Here is a 13,320-nt window from a genome sequence, read left to right as displayed (position 1 = left end):
CAATTTCTCCTAATCTTGGCATAGTAATTTTTAAAATCGGAAATAACGACGCCCACATCCCATACAACAGCAATTTAGAGAAATTCGAAATCTTCGATTTATTCAAAATTGATGTTTGGAACATATGTTTAGCAAGAAATACGATTATAACAATTTTTTTTTTTTGAAAATGGGCGTGACACCGCCCACTTATGAGGATATTTTTCAGAAAAGTATCTTTAACAACTAATGGCCTCATTCATAAAAAATAAAATAGCTTTAAAACCAGGGTACGAAAATAAACTATATTGTACGTTACTATTTCGTTTCGTTTATTACTTCAACAGTTCAGTGCAATACGAAAACAAAACGGCTGAGTTCACTTTGGTGATAGTACACTACAGTAGTTTAGTAGTTACAGACGAAACAACAAACGAAATGAATCGTGCAGAGAAAAATATATGGATGTATGTACACTTATGCAATAACTAAACACAAAACGAATGGCTGCAATGAATAAAAAATAAAAATGTTTTTTAATTGAATTGGATATGAAAATTTACAGAAAAAATTATTTTTCACGTAATTGAAACGTTTGTGATATCACCCTATGGTACAATTGTCACAAACGAAAAGCAAACGTTTCTCGTTGGGGAAAATGACAGTGAATCTTACAGTTTGTTTCTGACTATGTACAAAACTGTACAAAACCACAAATGATATGATGATCGATGAGCAAATGGGAATTGTTTTGTACAGTTTATTTTCGTACTCTGTTTAAAACAGGTTTATAAACTGAACAATTTATGAAAACGTCATTTTATAAAGATCTTTAAACCTACTTTATTTTTTATGAATAAGGCCATAATTTTGTTTATAGCAAATTCGATTTTTGAGATCTTTATCACGTATATTACTATTTTTCTTAAATATTTTTTGACGAAAATATTAAAATAGATTTTATAATTCCGGTGGAAAAATCGCAAATTTTTTGGTTAGAAACATTTGTACATCTAACTATGTGTGCTTGTCTGTACACTAGATGCTTTATTTAGCTAAAGTATTTCTGATCCTCCCTCCGGCAGCAGAATATGAAAATAGCATGCTAAAAACTTAATAAAATGATAATTTGAAAATTCGTGAAAAATAATACCATATAGTCACTTTAGGCCGCGTGGGTAACTTTCTGGTTACTTGTACTAAAAAACTGAGTATGCCATTCGCTTTAGCGACTTATACTTCATGAGGTTGGATATTTTTTTTTTTTTTTTCTTATGCAAGATGAATGTTTTTTGATATATGGAACTAAACCTACAGCAAAAAAGTCTTATAAATCACGGATCTCGGAGTAGCTCATCCAGTTTTTGAAATAGTAAATTTTTTTTTTTTTTCAATTTGTAAAGTTCCTAGCGTCCTACATATTTTCATATTCTGCTGCCGGAGGGAGGATCTGAAATACCTTAGCAAAATGTATGGAGAAAATAAGACATCTAATGTACACGTATAAATATGTTTGTATGAAATATACATATATGTATATGTCTTCAAGCACAGCATTGACATAATAATCTGATATAATAAATAAATATGTTCCATAACCAGCGCCCTAACACCCATTATGGATGCCGCCTCTCACAGGCGATGATCGCATATTTCATTCCTTATACATATGTACATATACTATGTATACATACATACAAATATAATATGCTCATACAAATACATGCATGCATACATACTTGGTCACCACGATTGGCCGGATGTGTAGACCATTTAGTATGAGGAACGAGCAGCAGGCGGTACAGTCAAAGTGACAACGTTAGCCAAACTGGCAAAACACATTAAGCAGGGTAAACTGAGAGCAAACTTGCGTCACAGCAAACGGAAGTGATTTTTTAGGAGCATCCTTCCCAATACTGCCTACTCTTGCCGCGGGTGGAAGCAGACACGTGATGGCTACACAGCGTTATAGCGGCTTAACAAAACGGGGCGGTAAAAGACAGCCATCGAAAACAGTCTATTAATGTAATGTAATGAATATACAGTTTGTCTTCAACAATACAACAATACTCGTTTTTTAGGAAATATTTTCGCTAGAAGTTATTTATAACACTTCCGTCGATGAGCGATTCGTCCATCGACACCCTTCTTTAGACGAGTGGACGCTAGTGTCGCTTTCGCAAATGAAGTCATCAAAAGTGATTTTTTGCGAAACTGAAAGTAATTTTTTTTTTGCGAAATACTCAGGAGTGTGCTCAGCACATGCCAAGCGTCATGTCTCACTGGGCAAGCTAAACATCCATAAATCATGAAGTGAAGCAATACGAAGTCGACTGACAGTATCAGTTTGGTAATTACTTTCCGTTGCTCCAAAAATGGCTAATAAAAATAAGTGCATTTATGCTATACCAATGTTACTTTTGTTTGTTTATTTTATTTCGCAAAACAGTGTTACTTAAACTCTTTAAACGCCAGGCAACGGCACTTGATACTTACATACATACTCGTACAATATACATGCAGTGTCCTAGAAAGGACTTCTGTACCAGCGACCATGTTTTGTTCACTTCTGAATAAAAAAAATTGTTACGATCCATAGAGAATTCTAATTAAACCGCATGTTTCAATTAAAGAATCATTCTTGGTACTCTGTGCGTGCACCGCCTGCTCCCATTTAAATTATTATATTTAGTACTATTTTGCCGTGGCTCACCATCAGCCCAGCATTCCAATAAGCTATTCTGACACGAAGTCTTTTGCCATCGTTCGAGTACCAGTATATTGACAGTTCCCATTTCCGTCGAGAATTCTAATTGTTTGTTGTACATAAATGGCAAAATGTTCCGTCAATGCATTCGCAGCGTTGCAAAAGCTCAACTTAGTCAGTTAGTCAATGTGACAGTGTTGCGTGCCACCTGAAGACGCCATTTTCAGTTTCTCTAACACACATCATGGCACCTGATGTTTTTACATACATACATATGTACATAACCTACAAGTCGAATAGCAAGTAGAGCTAAACTTGTTGCTTCTTACGACTGCCGGCTGTCGTGACATCCAATGTTATATTTATGGCCATGCAATGTGTCAGCCAACAATGTGTCCACTACCGTGCGTGCAATGTGGATGCGCTTGCAATATCGTGATTTATTGGTAATGGCTGCAATAATAGAGATGTTGTAATACTAAGTACATATTCCGATCGTATTAAATACGTACGTAAATAGTTATTGTACATACGTACATAAAAAACGCGAAGAAAGCATCATCCAGTATTTTGTTTTTAATGCTTCGCCTAAAACTTAAAGTTTTAACTGCGATTGCCGACTCAGTATTCAAACGATAGCAATATTTACATGGTGTAACAAAGAAAATATTACCAACACGTGCATGTAAATAGCAGACCTGGTCGAGTAAATTAAAAACCAGCGTTAAAAAAAATTTCTTATGCCCCAAAATTCTTAATGACGCTTTTCCTCACATGACGTTTTTGCAAAAGTATTGCCCTTACATATCCCGAATTTGAGCCAAATCGCATCATAATAACATTTTTAGTATTTAATTTGGCTATTCCTTTGAACTTCGGACAAAAACCTGTGGAACTGTCAAACTACAATTTTACTCTCTCAAGTGAGAGTAAAAGGAGAACAGATGCAGAAGTGCACGGGAACGCAAAAAGCGCTATTTCCTGTAAAAACGTCAGTCAGTTTGCTTACATGTCATTTGTACAACACTGATTTGCCTGAAATATCACTAACTAATTACACAGGTCCACAAAAAAATCGATGAAAGGTTCCTTTGACTAAACCTAGTCTGTGATATGTTAAGGAACCTTTCATCGATTTTTTTTTGTGGACCTGTGTTTTTTAAATCTATACATATTCAAATATTTCGTTGTTTACTTTCATTTTTGTACAAATATAAGGTTATTTACTTACACTGATTTCTGTTTTTGTTTGCACATGCAAATCAGCTGATCATTTGACACTTTTCATGAACTCACAGGAAAAAAAGACTCCAGACTAAATCCTGTAACTTCTGACTAGGATCAGTTGCTTAGTTACTCTCTCAAAAGTGTTCCTACTGACAGGTTTTATGTCAATAGGAACGACTTCCTGTAAGTTCTGACTAAATCCTGTAAACCGGACTGCTATTGGAACAGACTAAATAACTCGGCTCCATCTCCACCTGGTGGGTATAATTGTGAAGAGGAGGGTATGCTTGAGCTCAGCACATACCAGAATCAATTTTCACAAGGCCAACACATATCACTCTATCAAGCTGCACATCGTGGAGGACGCTATTTCGCCATGATCAATTTCCAAAGGATGCTTTACTTCCTTTGTTCTCAAAACTTTCAAGGCAGTTCCAGATGCGCACGTCCGAGGGATTTTCCATGCCTATTGTACTTATATCTAAGGCACAACATGCATATTTAGGAAGACGATCCAACGAGATGGCGCATCATGAGGAACAGTCGAGAAGTTATTCGACTTTAAGCAGTACACCCTTGCAGTCTTCCTGGGCTTAGAACAATGTTCGGGTAGAAGCTATCCAAAAATTTCTGGACGAGCTTGGCGTCGAGGAGTCTATAAGGGCTTGGCTTATGGCGATGCTTCGCAGCAGAACGATTTTAGCTGAACTTGGAGGCTACACACTAAAAGAGAACGTCTGTAAGTCCACTCCTCAAGGTGGAGTTATCTCTCCAATTGATGGCTTACCACCATCAATTCAGTACTACTCAAGCTCAACCAGGGGGAGTAAAAGTAGTGAATACGCTGACGATGTAATGATTTTATTAGCCGGGTTATTTCCATCTGTGGTGAGTAACAACATGGTTGGAACTCTAGCAGAGCTAGGACGATAGACAAAACCTACGATTATATAAATAATCGCAGTATCTTGGAGTCATACTGGATCCTTAGCTAAGTTGGAAAATAAATATTGAATAGAGAGTAAAGAAAGCGAACATTGCCTATTACTCTTGCAAGCGACTGTTTGGGTATTAATCCAAAAGTGGTACTCTAGAGGTACACAACATCCGACCTTATGCTACAATACCCTGGTATGGTTGACAACCTCAAATAAAAACCAGTATAATCATTTAAAACTAGGTAGATCTCAGGGGGTTGCATGCATCTATTGCCACCTAGGACTGGCAATTGATTATATACGGCCTGAAATAGAGTTTTACAGGCATTTCGGGTCTTTTTTTCATCGAGGGCCGACTGGGATGGAGAACTTGATATCTTTGCCTGGATACATCATCTGTACGGCGATGGCTCCAAAATTTAACGCAAATGTGGAGCAGGCATTTAATCTGAATGCCTGGGATTAAGAAGATAATTTTATCTGCCCGATTTTGCAAGTGTCTTCCAGGCAGAAGTATTCGCTATAGCGATAAGTCTGGGCATCGCCTACAGCGACTTCTGTAGAAGCTGCAGGGATGAAAACGAGCAAGAAACAGTAGAGCACCTTCTTTGCAAATGTACAGTTCTAATGAGGAGCAGAAGTGCCATACCAGGAGCATATGAATTCACATTGTTACGAGATACTCAACTTTATCAACCACACATCATATCATATCAATAATATAATGCTCATGGATTCGAAAACTAAAAATTTAACTTACTAAAAACTTAAATAAGGGCCAATACATAAATTTAATAAAAATTTATCAATGTAAAGAATAGTCAAACCTAGTCAAAATGTCACACTGCTATTATTTCCCACATAGGTATATGTGTAAACAAGTCCGAATAGCTATATTTTGTAATTGAAACATTAGGGCTGTTCAGGATATTGTAGAAATGGTCTTCGATTTGCATTTGGAATTACATTTGCAAATTGTATGCTTGCTAACATGGCAACCGTTTGCATTTTACTGTGGTGAATTAACAAATGCACCCAAAAATAAAAATGCAAGATCATATGCACAAGATCCTGAACAGCCTTAGTGTGTTATTTAACTTTTTACTCTAATAATTCAATGAGTAAACAATTATTATATTTTTTCAGTGTACTTTATAAATGCTATTTCTGAAAGCAATTTCAATTTTGTGGTAAGAATGTATACAAAATTTTGAAAAAAATTGTAAACAAGGGTTACGTCATACAAACCGCGATACTGTAAAATTAACTATTTAACAGCGGAATAGCGGTCTATCATGGGCGCCACCTGGTATCAAAATGGCATGAATTAAATTTCCGCCAGACGGCAGCGTTGATCCGGATCAACTCGTTAATTCGGAATTATCTCGAGAATTAACTGCATTTGATCCGGATTAAGTTCTATAGTTAATTCCCAAAATTTAACTCGGATCAAGGGAAATTTCGATGACAACACTGACCAAAACTCAGAGAACGTAGAATACAGATAACATGCCAGACTATCATGGGCATTTACCTTTTCATCAGTAAAGCATTCACCATATTAATTCAGATAGAAATCCAATTTGAATTGAATAAGAACTTATTTGAATTAATACGCTGACTGCATTACCGACGACAAAGTCCATGTCCACAACGACTTTGAGTTATTTCTAAGTTTATGTAGGATTTTTTAGTAGAATTTCGTCGTTTGTTAGATTTGGCAACAACTTTGCAAGAATGTTATATGGCTTACAACAAAATGTGATAAAATTTGTCACTAAATTGACGACAAAATTTTATTTAATATCTCGACGATAGTATACATTTTTGTATATATAAAAGAATTAAGCCGCCCTGTGAACGCACGTGAGTGCGATTTTCCAGCAACATCGTGAGCACTTACCAAATTGTGCAGTTGTTGACCGTATCTGCGTCCGCGTAATTGCGCTATGATTGCTCAATTTCTATAATTTTAGTATAACAAAAAATACATGAATTTTTTGTTTGGGAATAAATCTCGTGGATTTTGCATGTTTTTTTCGAAGAACACTACTTTTGACCAGTTTTTTTAAGGTTAAGGGGTAATTGTGGCTCAATATCCACAATTGAAAAGGATTTACTTTAGTTTTCAAAATCATTTTGTTTCGTATCAAAATGCTGCTTCTGTCGAAAGCAGAGACTGAAAATAAAAGTTATTTTACAATTTTTGACATCAAAAAAGGAAAATTGAACAAATTATGCTATAGCTTTTTTAAAGGTACCATTAGACTCATCTCATATTCTAGATTGTGATTCCTCCATGACTTTTTGGTTATTATGGTTTTAGAGTTGTTAACTAGATGACAACTCTCGAAAACTCGCATACATTTATACAAAGGCCATGTAACTAGCTGTCGTGTGGTACCAATATCGAATGTCCTTGATAAGTCACTGACCGTTCATAGCTATATAATTTTTAAATGGTGGCAACGCTTAAAAGCACGAACATATTAATTTAGTATGAAAACCCTTTCGCTTTATGCCCATATTTCGAGATTTTACTGAGTATCATATTTCAAGCAATAGATTTACAATTAGGTGGCAAGCCTTAAAAATAAATTAAACAAAAAGCACATATCTAGGTGAATACCTTTCACTTGGCACCTCATTTTAAAATCGAGAGAATGGTGTAAATCTGTAATATTTTAACAGCTGGCAACCCTTTAAAAAAAATATGGCGTTCTTCTTTGCACATCTATAGAGCACGCCCGTTTATATGACATATTATATCATTTTTTAAAATTGCGCGAACGGTGTAAGTTTTGTGATTTTTTAAGAAGGTGGCAACCCTATCAAAAAAAATTAACTTTTTTGCACTTGTAGAGGCCCTGCCCTTTCATTTTACACCTAATTTTTTTAATACAACGAGCGGTGCAGGTTTTATAATTTTAAAAAAGTGGCAACCCTTTTTGCCTGAAAAAATAACAGGCAAATAACTTTCTGCTCAAAAAAATAAATGGCAAATTTTAACTTTCATTTTTGCCGCAGATATAATCGGTATTATTTGCTCAAAATAAAAAAAAATAAGTAAAAAAAACTTACATTTTTTGCTTTTTATTATAAAATGCATAACCGATACTGTCTCTGATCGAAAACGCTACGATTAATTCGCATGCGATATTCCAAAAGCACACTGTGCGGCTGTGAAAGGACAGCAGATATATTTCCCCTATTTCCCTCCCCGTCCCCCCGCCACCCCTGGTTCCGGCCCTGTCTGTATGTATAAATGTATGTAAGCATGCATTTGTTCAAAAAGCCCAGAAAATATCGCGATCGACAAATAATAGAATTTGTAAAAGAAATAATAAAATACATAGCTACTGTAAAAAGGAAAAGTAAATTTAGAATGTAAGTAAAAAAAGAAATGTTCTGAGCTGAGTTCGTCCAAGTCGAACCGACAACCAAATGTCACATTGGAATTGCTAATTTGCCAAAGGTGGAGGTTGTGACGTTTATAAACCACAAATGCCACGGATCGGACTATCAACAGCAACGCCTGTGACGATAACAAACTGTGGTCAGACGGACGTACAATGTCCAGTGTAGCTAAATTACTGCTGATCGATGAATTTACATGCATACGTAACTGTTGAAGTTTATGCTTTAAATAAGTACATACATTCATACATATATGTAAATATTAACATGCGTAATACAGTCAAACTTCTATTACTGGAACTTCTATAACTCGAATTTCTCCATATCTCGAATAAAAATTTTGCCAAATGCTTCTGTAAGTCGAACAATTTTGGGTAAATCCCAGGGATGGAATTTCAAAATATCTAAATATGCCTAATGGGCCTCAAAAATAGTGCCGAAAACAAGATGAAAGTGCCACAAAATTAAATTTTTTTAAGGCCTTTTAAGAACAATATATTTTTGAAGTGAAACTTCTTTAGCGGCGGTTGGTTGGTTGGGAGTAAATTGGAAAATTCAGCGGTAATTACACACGGAAATGTTAGAACGGAAATGATGCAACGGAAATGGTGCAATGGAAATGGTGCAATGGAAATGGGTGGGGCTGAAACAAGTGCTTCTTGTGTGTATGCGTATGGTATTAATTTAACAAAAATTTGCTAATAAAAGGTTAAAGAATAACACTTAGAAAAAGACCAATACAAGAACGAAAGTAAAGGTGACTACGTACATAAATGAAGAAAAGGATAAAGGCAAAGTTAAAAATAAAAACAAAAACAAAGATGCGTAAAGATAAAGGCAAAAATGAAGACCAAGGTAAATTTAAATATTTTATATATATACATAAGGGCAAATGTGAAGGGGAATATGTAGCTGAAAAAATGATGAACATAAAAGTAAAGACAAAGAGGAGGATGAGGATACCGACAAAAGCAAAGATGATGATAGGGGAAGAAAGATTAAAATAGAGGTAATTAAAGAGGAAAGGATATAGAGAGAGACACAGAGGGTCAATCTGGGAACTATTTTGGGATTTTAGAGATTTTCAGGATTCTCGAGACTTATCGATAAAATAATCGATATTTTTATCGGTATTGTTATCGATATTTACCGATTTAGTTATCGCCCTTTACCGATTTTGTTATCGATATTTATTGATTTTGTTACCGATACTTATCGATATTTATCGATTTTGTTATCGATATTAACCGATTTTGTTATCGTATGCATTGATTTTGTTATCGATAATTATCGATTTTGTTATCGATTCTGGTCGATTTTGTTTCGATACTTATCGAATTTGTTAGCGATATTTATTAATTTTGTTATCGCTATTTATCCGATTTTGTTATCGATATTGTTATCGATATTTATCGATATTGTTATCGATATTTATCGATTTTGTTATCGATATTTATCGATTTTTTTATCGATATTTTTATCGATGTTGCTATTGAAATTTTTATCGAATTTGTCATCGATTTTGTTATCGATATTTTGATGGATGTTATAATCGATTTTGTTATCGATAGAGTATAAAGATAAAAGTGAAGATAGTAGAAAAACAGAATAACATGAATGTTATTAAAAGGAAGGAACGGAGGTAGGGATCTACATTGATAAAAAAAGTGAAAAAATATAACCTTAAGCAAAAGCAGATGTGTGTATGTATAGATATATAGGTAACGTAAGTTTCACTTCTACAGTGTGGCCCAGGCGCACTTACTTTTTTTATAAATAATGTTTTTAAAATACACTTAAGTAGTATATAATTATTAAGTAGCTAAATTATTACAGTAAATCACTTTTATGAAGGATTCCTTAGACATATACATATCTACATGCATAAGTTCATAGTAAAATTACACAGAATTCCAATAACGGAGGGGAAATACGCAGAAATATAGGTATTATGACGTTTTAACACACATATTCATATGTACATATGCGAAATAATGGCAGTGAGACATTTTGACCAGTTTCGCCTATTTTGTTCATTGATTTATTTTTCGGATGATTATATAGAAAAGTCTAATTCCTAATTTAATAGACACAATATATGTATAAAAATTGGCGGCATTTCAAACTTTGCAAAAAAATTATAAAAACTCACCAGGTTTTCCCAACAACAAACTTTGAATTCAGAATTTTTAAGGAGATTCCAAATTTTCAATCTCATGCATTTTTTTTCTTAAACACCTTTCGTCTGATACCAATTGGATTAATATTAAATTTTATGAATTTAACTGGATTAAATTTTTCAAACATCTTAAAAAAATATTAAGAAATTAAGTTTTTTTAACCATTTTTTTTTGACCCATAGTGTAATATTTCACTAATCTTATTAATTTAATTTAATAAAATATTACAAATTATCAAAAATTCAGAAATTTGAAAATATTTTCCGTATTAACATATCTTAAAGCACTTTATTTTAACAGCCATATTGAAACATTTTATTTACCTTATCAATTTAATTGAACTAAATTTGTCTAACTGGTTGCAACTATGAAACTATGCTCTTTCATTTGAAACCAAACTTGTTCCGGAAAGGACTTTTATTTCGGAATAATATTCGCAAAAACCCTGGTACATACATACACCGATAGTCCTCTGCAATAGCGACATAATTCAAAATTAGAAAAAAACCTTTTACTGGTATTATGGGTTTCATGTAGCTATGCTTAGTAAGGATTAGAAAGTTCCACATATTTAAACTAGAGATGTCTAAACACACTTGCGTTTAAAATTATATATTGTATTTTATTTAATTAAATTTTACTTTTCAAATACGTGCCAATCCTTTTTGAAACTATTTCAAACTGCAACCTTATTTAACCACTTTCCGTATTTTGTTTCGATTCACGCACATTTTGTAATAATTCGTTTCTGTTAATTAAATTTATTCTAAATGCTCAACCTAAAGTTTTCTTAACAATATTTCCTGTCAAACCTATATTTTAATTTTTCATTTAGCTTGCGAATAATTAGTATAAATTTTACTTTTAAAACAGGTGGCAACCACTTACAAAATATTTTCAGAACACAACTTTTTAAAACTTCTATACAGCCATATTTCAATATAAATTTAAAATAAATCAAGTTGAACTTAATTTTTTAATCAAGTGGCAGCCCTCTTTCATGAGTCCCGGTAATCTATGAAAAATTTTATTTGTATGGTAGGTGCCACGCCCCCTTGTCTAATCAATATATAAGCTATCCTGTTTTATGTTGGGTTCAAAATTTCATAATTATCGGTTGAGTAGTTAAACCGTGAAAGCACTGCCAATGAACAAACTCACTTTCGCGTTTATAATATTAGTAAGAATGCAACCGAGAAATTTTTTCATGGAATCGTATACCCCATGGGGGACGACCAATCCTACATTGAATATCCCCTTGCTTCAAGCTCCAAGGGGTACTTAATGATATGATATGATAAAATACTTGCTTTTCTCTTGAAAAATGAATTTTTTGTACAATAGGCCAGACTATATTTTTTCCATAATCGTTTGCAGAAATAAATTTTTACAATCTGAAAAAAAATTATCGTATATCGGAAATCAACATCCTAAGTATACCCCAAAAATATCTGTAAACAATTTTAACCACTTAGCTCGTTCTGCGCGGAGCACGGTGCGCTATTTGGAAGCTTTTGACTGTTCTCATCAAAAATTTTAAAATAGATTAAGCCATACCAGTATGTCCTCCCGAATACATTTCATATGTACATTCATTTGTTAGTTTTTGAACTTACTTTATGTTATGAAAATGGACACTAAAGCAATTAATTTCCCTTCCCAAATTCTTCGCATGCCATCAATTTTGTCATTCTGTCTGTTGTAATTTTCGATTTTCACAGAAATTAAACCCTCAAATTAGAAAACAAGGCCACACATCACGCCTTCGAAATGAAGTGTGTATGGCATATTTGGCCTTTGCTTCTTTAATAAAAAAAAATCAAATCAAATTGTAGATAAATACCAACAAAGAAAATCAATCTCTATGTTTTTATAAATATATAAGTATATATGTAATTGTGGTGATCATTGATCAATTGTCAACTCATCATTGATCAATTGTCCTTTGACGTGATGAACAATGATATTAATGTTGCGTTGACAAAACAGTTTGCCGGAAAAATATACAGGGCCAATTAACGCTTACATCGATAATGTCCACAATAGTATAAAACGCAAACATCAAACTGTCGTTATCTTAATGTGCTCCCTCTTTATTTTGAAAAGTATAAGACATACGTATTTTCTTAAATGAAAGTTATACATATCGTTAGTTTAGTATGGAAAGGGCGTAACTCACATCGTCGCTGAAATACAAAAAGCCGTAACTGACTAAAAATCCAAAATTCACTTTTCGATTGATCATGATGCATTTCATCGAATTACAAGCCCCCACATCGTTTTTTACAATAAAAAGTTTTCGTTAGTTGTGGCTTTTTGCATTTCCGCGACTTATCTAACCATATGTGCATTAGACCGCATCATCAAAAAAAGTTGCAGTTTTTCTACCAGAAATACAAAAAATAGTACATTTGAAAAGTTCATCCAAAATATTTTAGAAAAATGTTAAGATTTACGTGTACTGAACCGATTTGAAAATAACTCCAAAAATTGAGTTTTTTATGAATAACAGTAGTCTTTAAAGTATGTTTTGAAATAAATCACCTCAGATTACGAAACAGTTTAAGCAAAAAAATGTGCATAAAATTATTAAAATCGAAATATCAAAGAAATCAAATTAATGAGATTTTTTTATTTCAAAGTTCATTGACCTCAAGTACGCGATTCTAGTTCTTGTCCACCCGATCTCAATTCCTGTCTGCAAATTAAAGCTCGCCTAAACTTTTACTACAAAAGTTTATCGATTCGAAGGCAATTTCGATTTTTTCGCCGATAGTAGAGATCGTCTTTTTACATTTTTGATCATATCTGCGACCAATTACATTGGGATCTTAATAAGATATGCTGTTTTTGTTTCGAGGAGACATTTTTT

At 33.6% G+C, this 13,320-nt stretch overlaps 1 long non-coding RNA gene across 1 annotated transcript; it reads left to right on the top strand.

Annotated features, from left to right (window-relative positions):
• Window positions 1–1,752: 1,752 nt before the first annotated feature.
• On the top strand, window positions 1,753–2,396 carry LOC118746433. Its single transcript, XR_004993836.1, has 2 exons — window positions 1,753–2,004; window positions 2,061–2,396. It is a non-coding gene; the product is annotated as an uncharacterized LOC118746433 (long non-coding RNA).
• The last annotated feature ends 10,924 nt before the right edge of the window (window positions 2,397–13,320 follow it).

Source organism: Rhagoletis pomonella, unplaced genomic scaffold, assembly GCF_013731165.1.
Source record: "Rhagoletis pomonella isolate Grant_MI unplaced genomic scaffold, Rhpom_1.0 Rhpom_scaffold_00010, whole genome shotgun sequence".
NCBI lineage: Eukaryota > Metazoa > Arthropoda > Insecta > Diptera > Tephritidae > Rhagoletis > Rhagoletis pomonella.
This window is presented reverse-complemented; position numbering and strand designations above follow the sequence as displayed.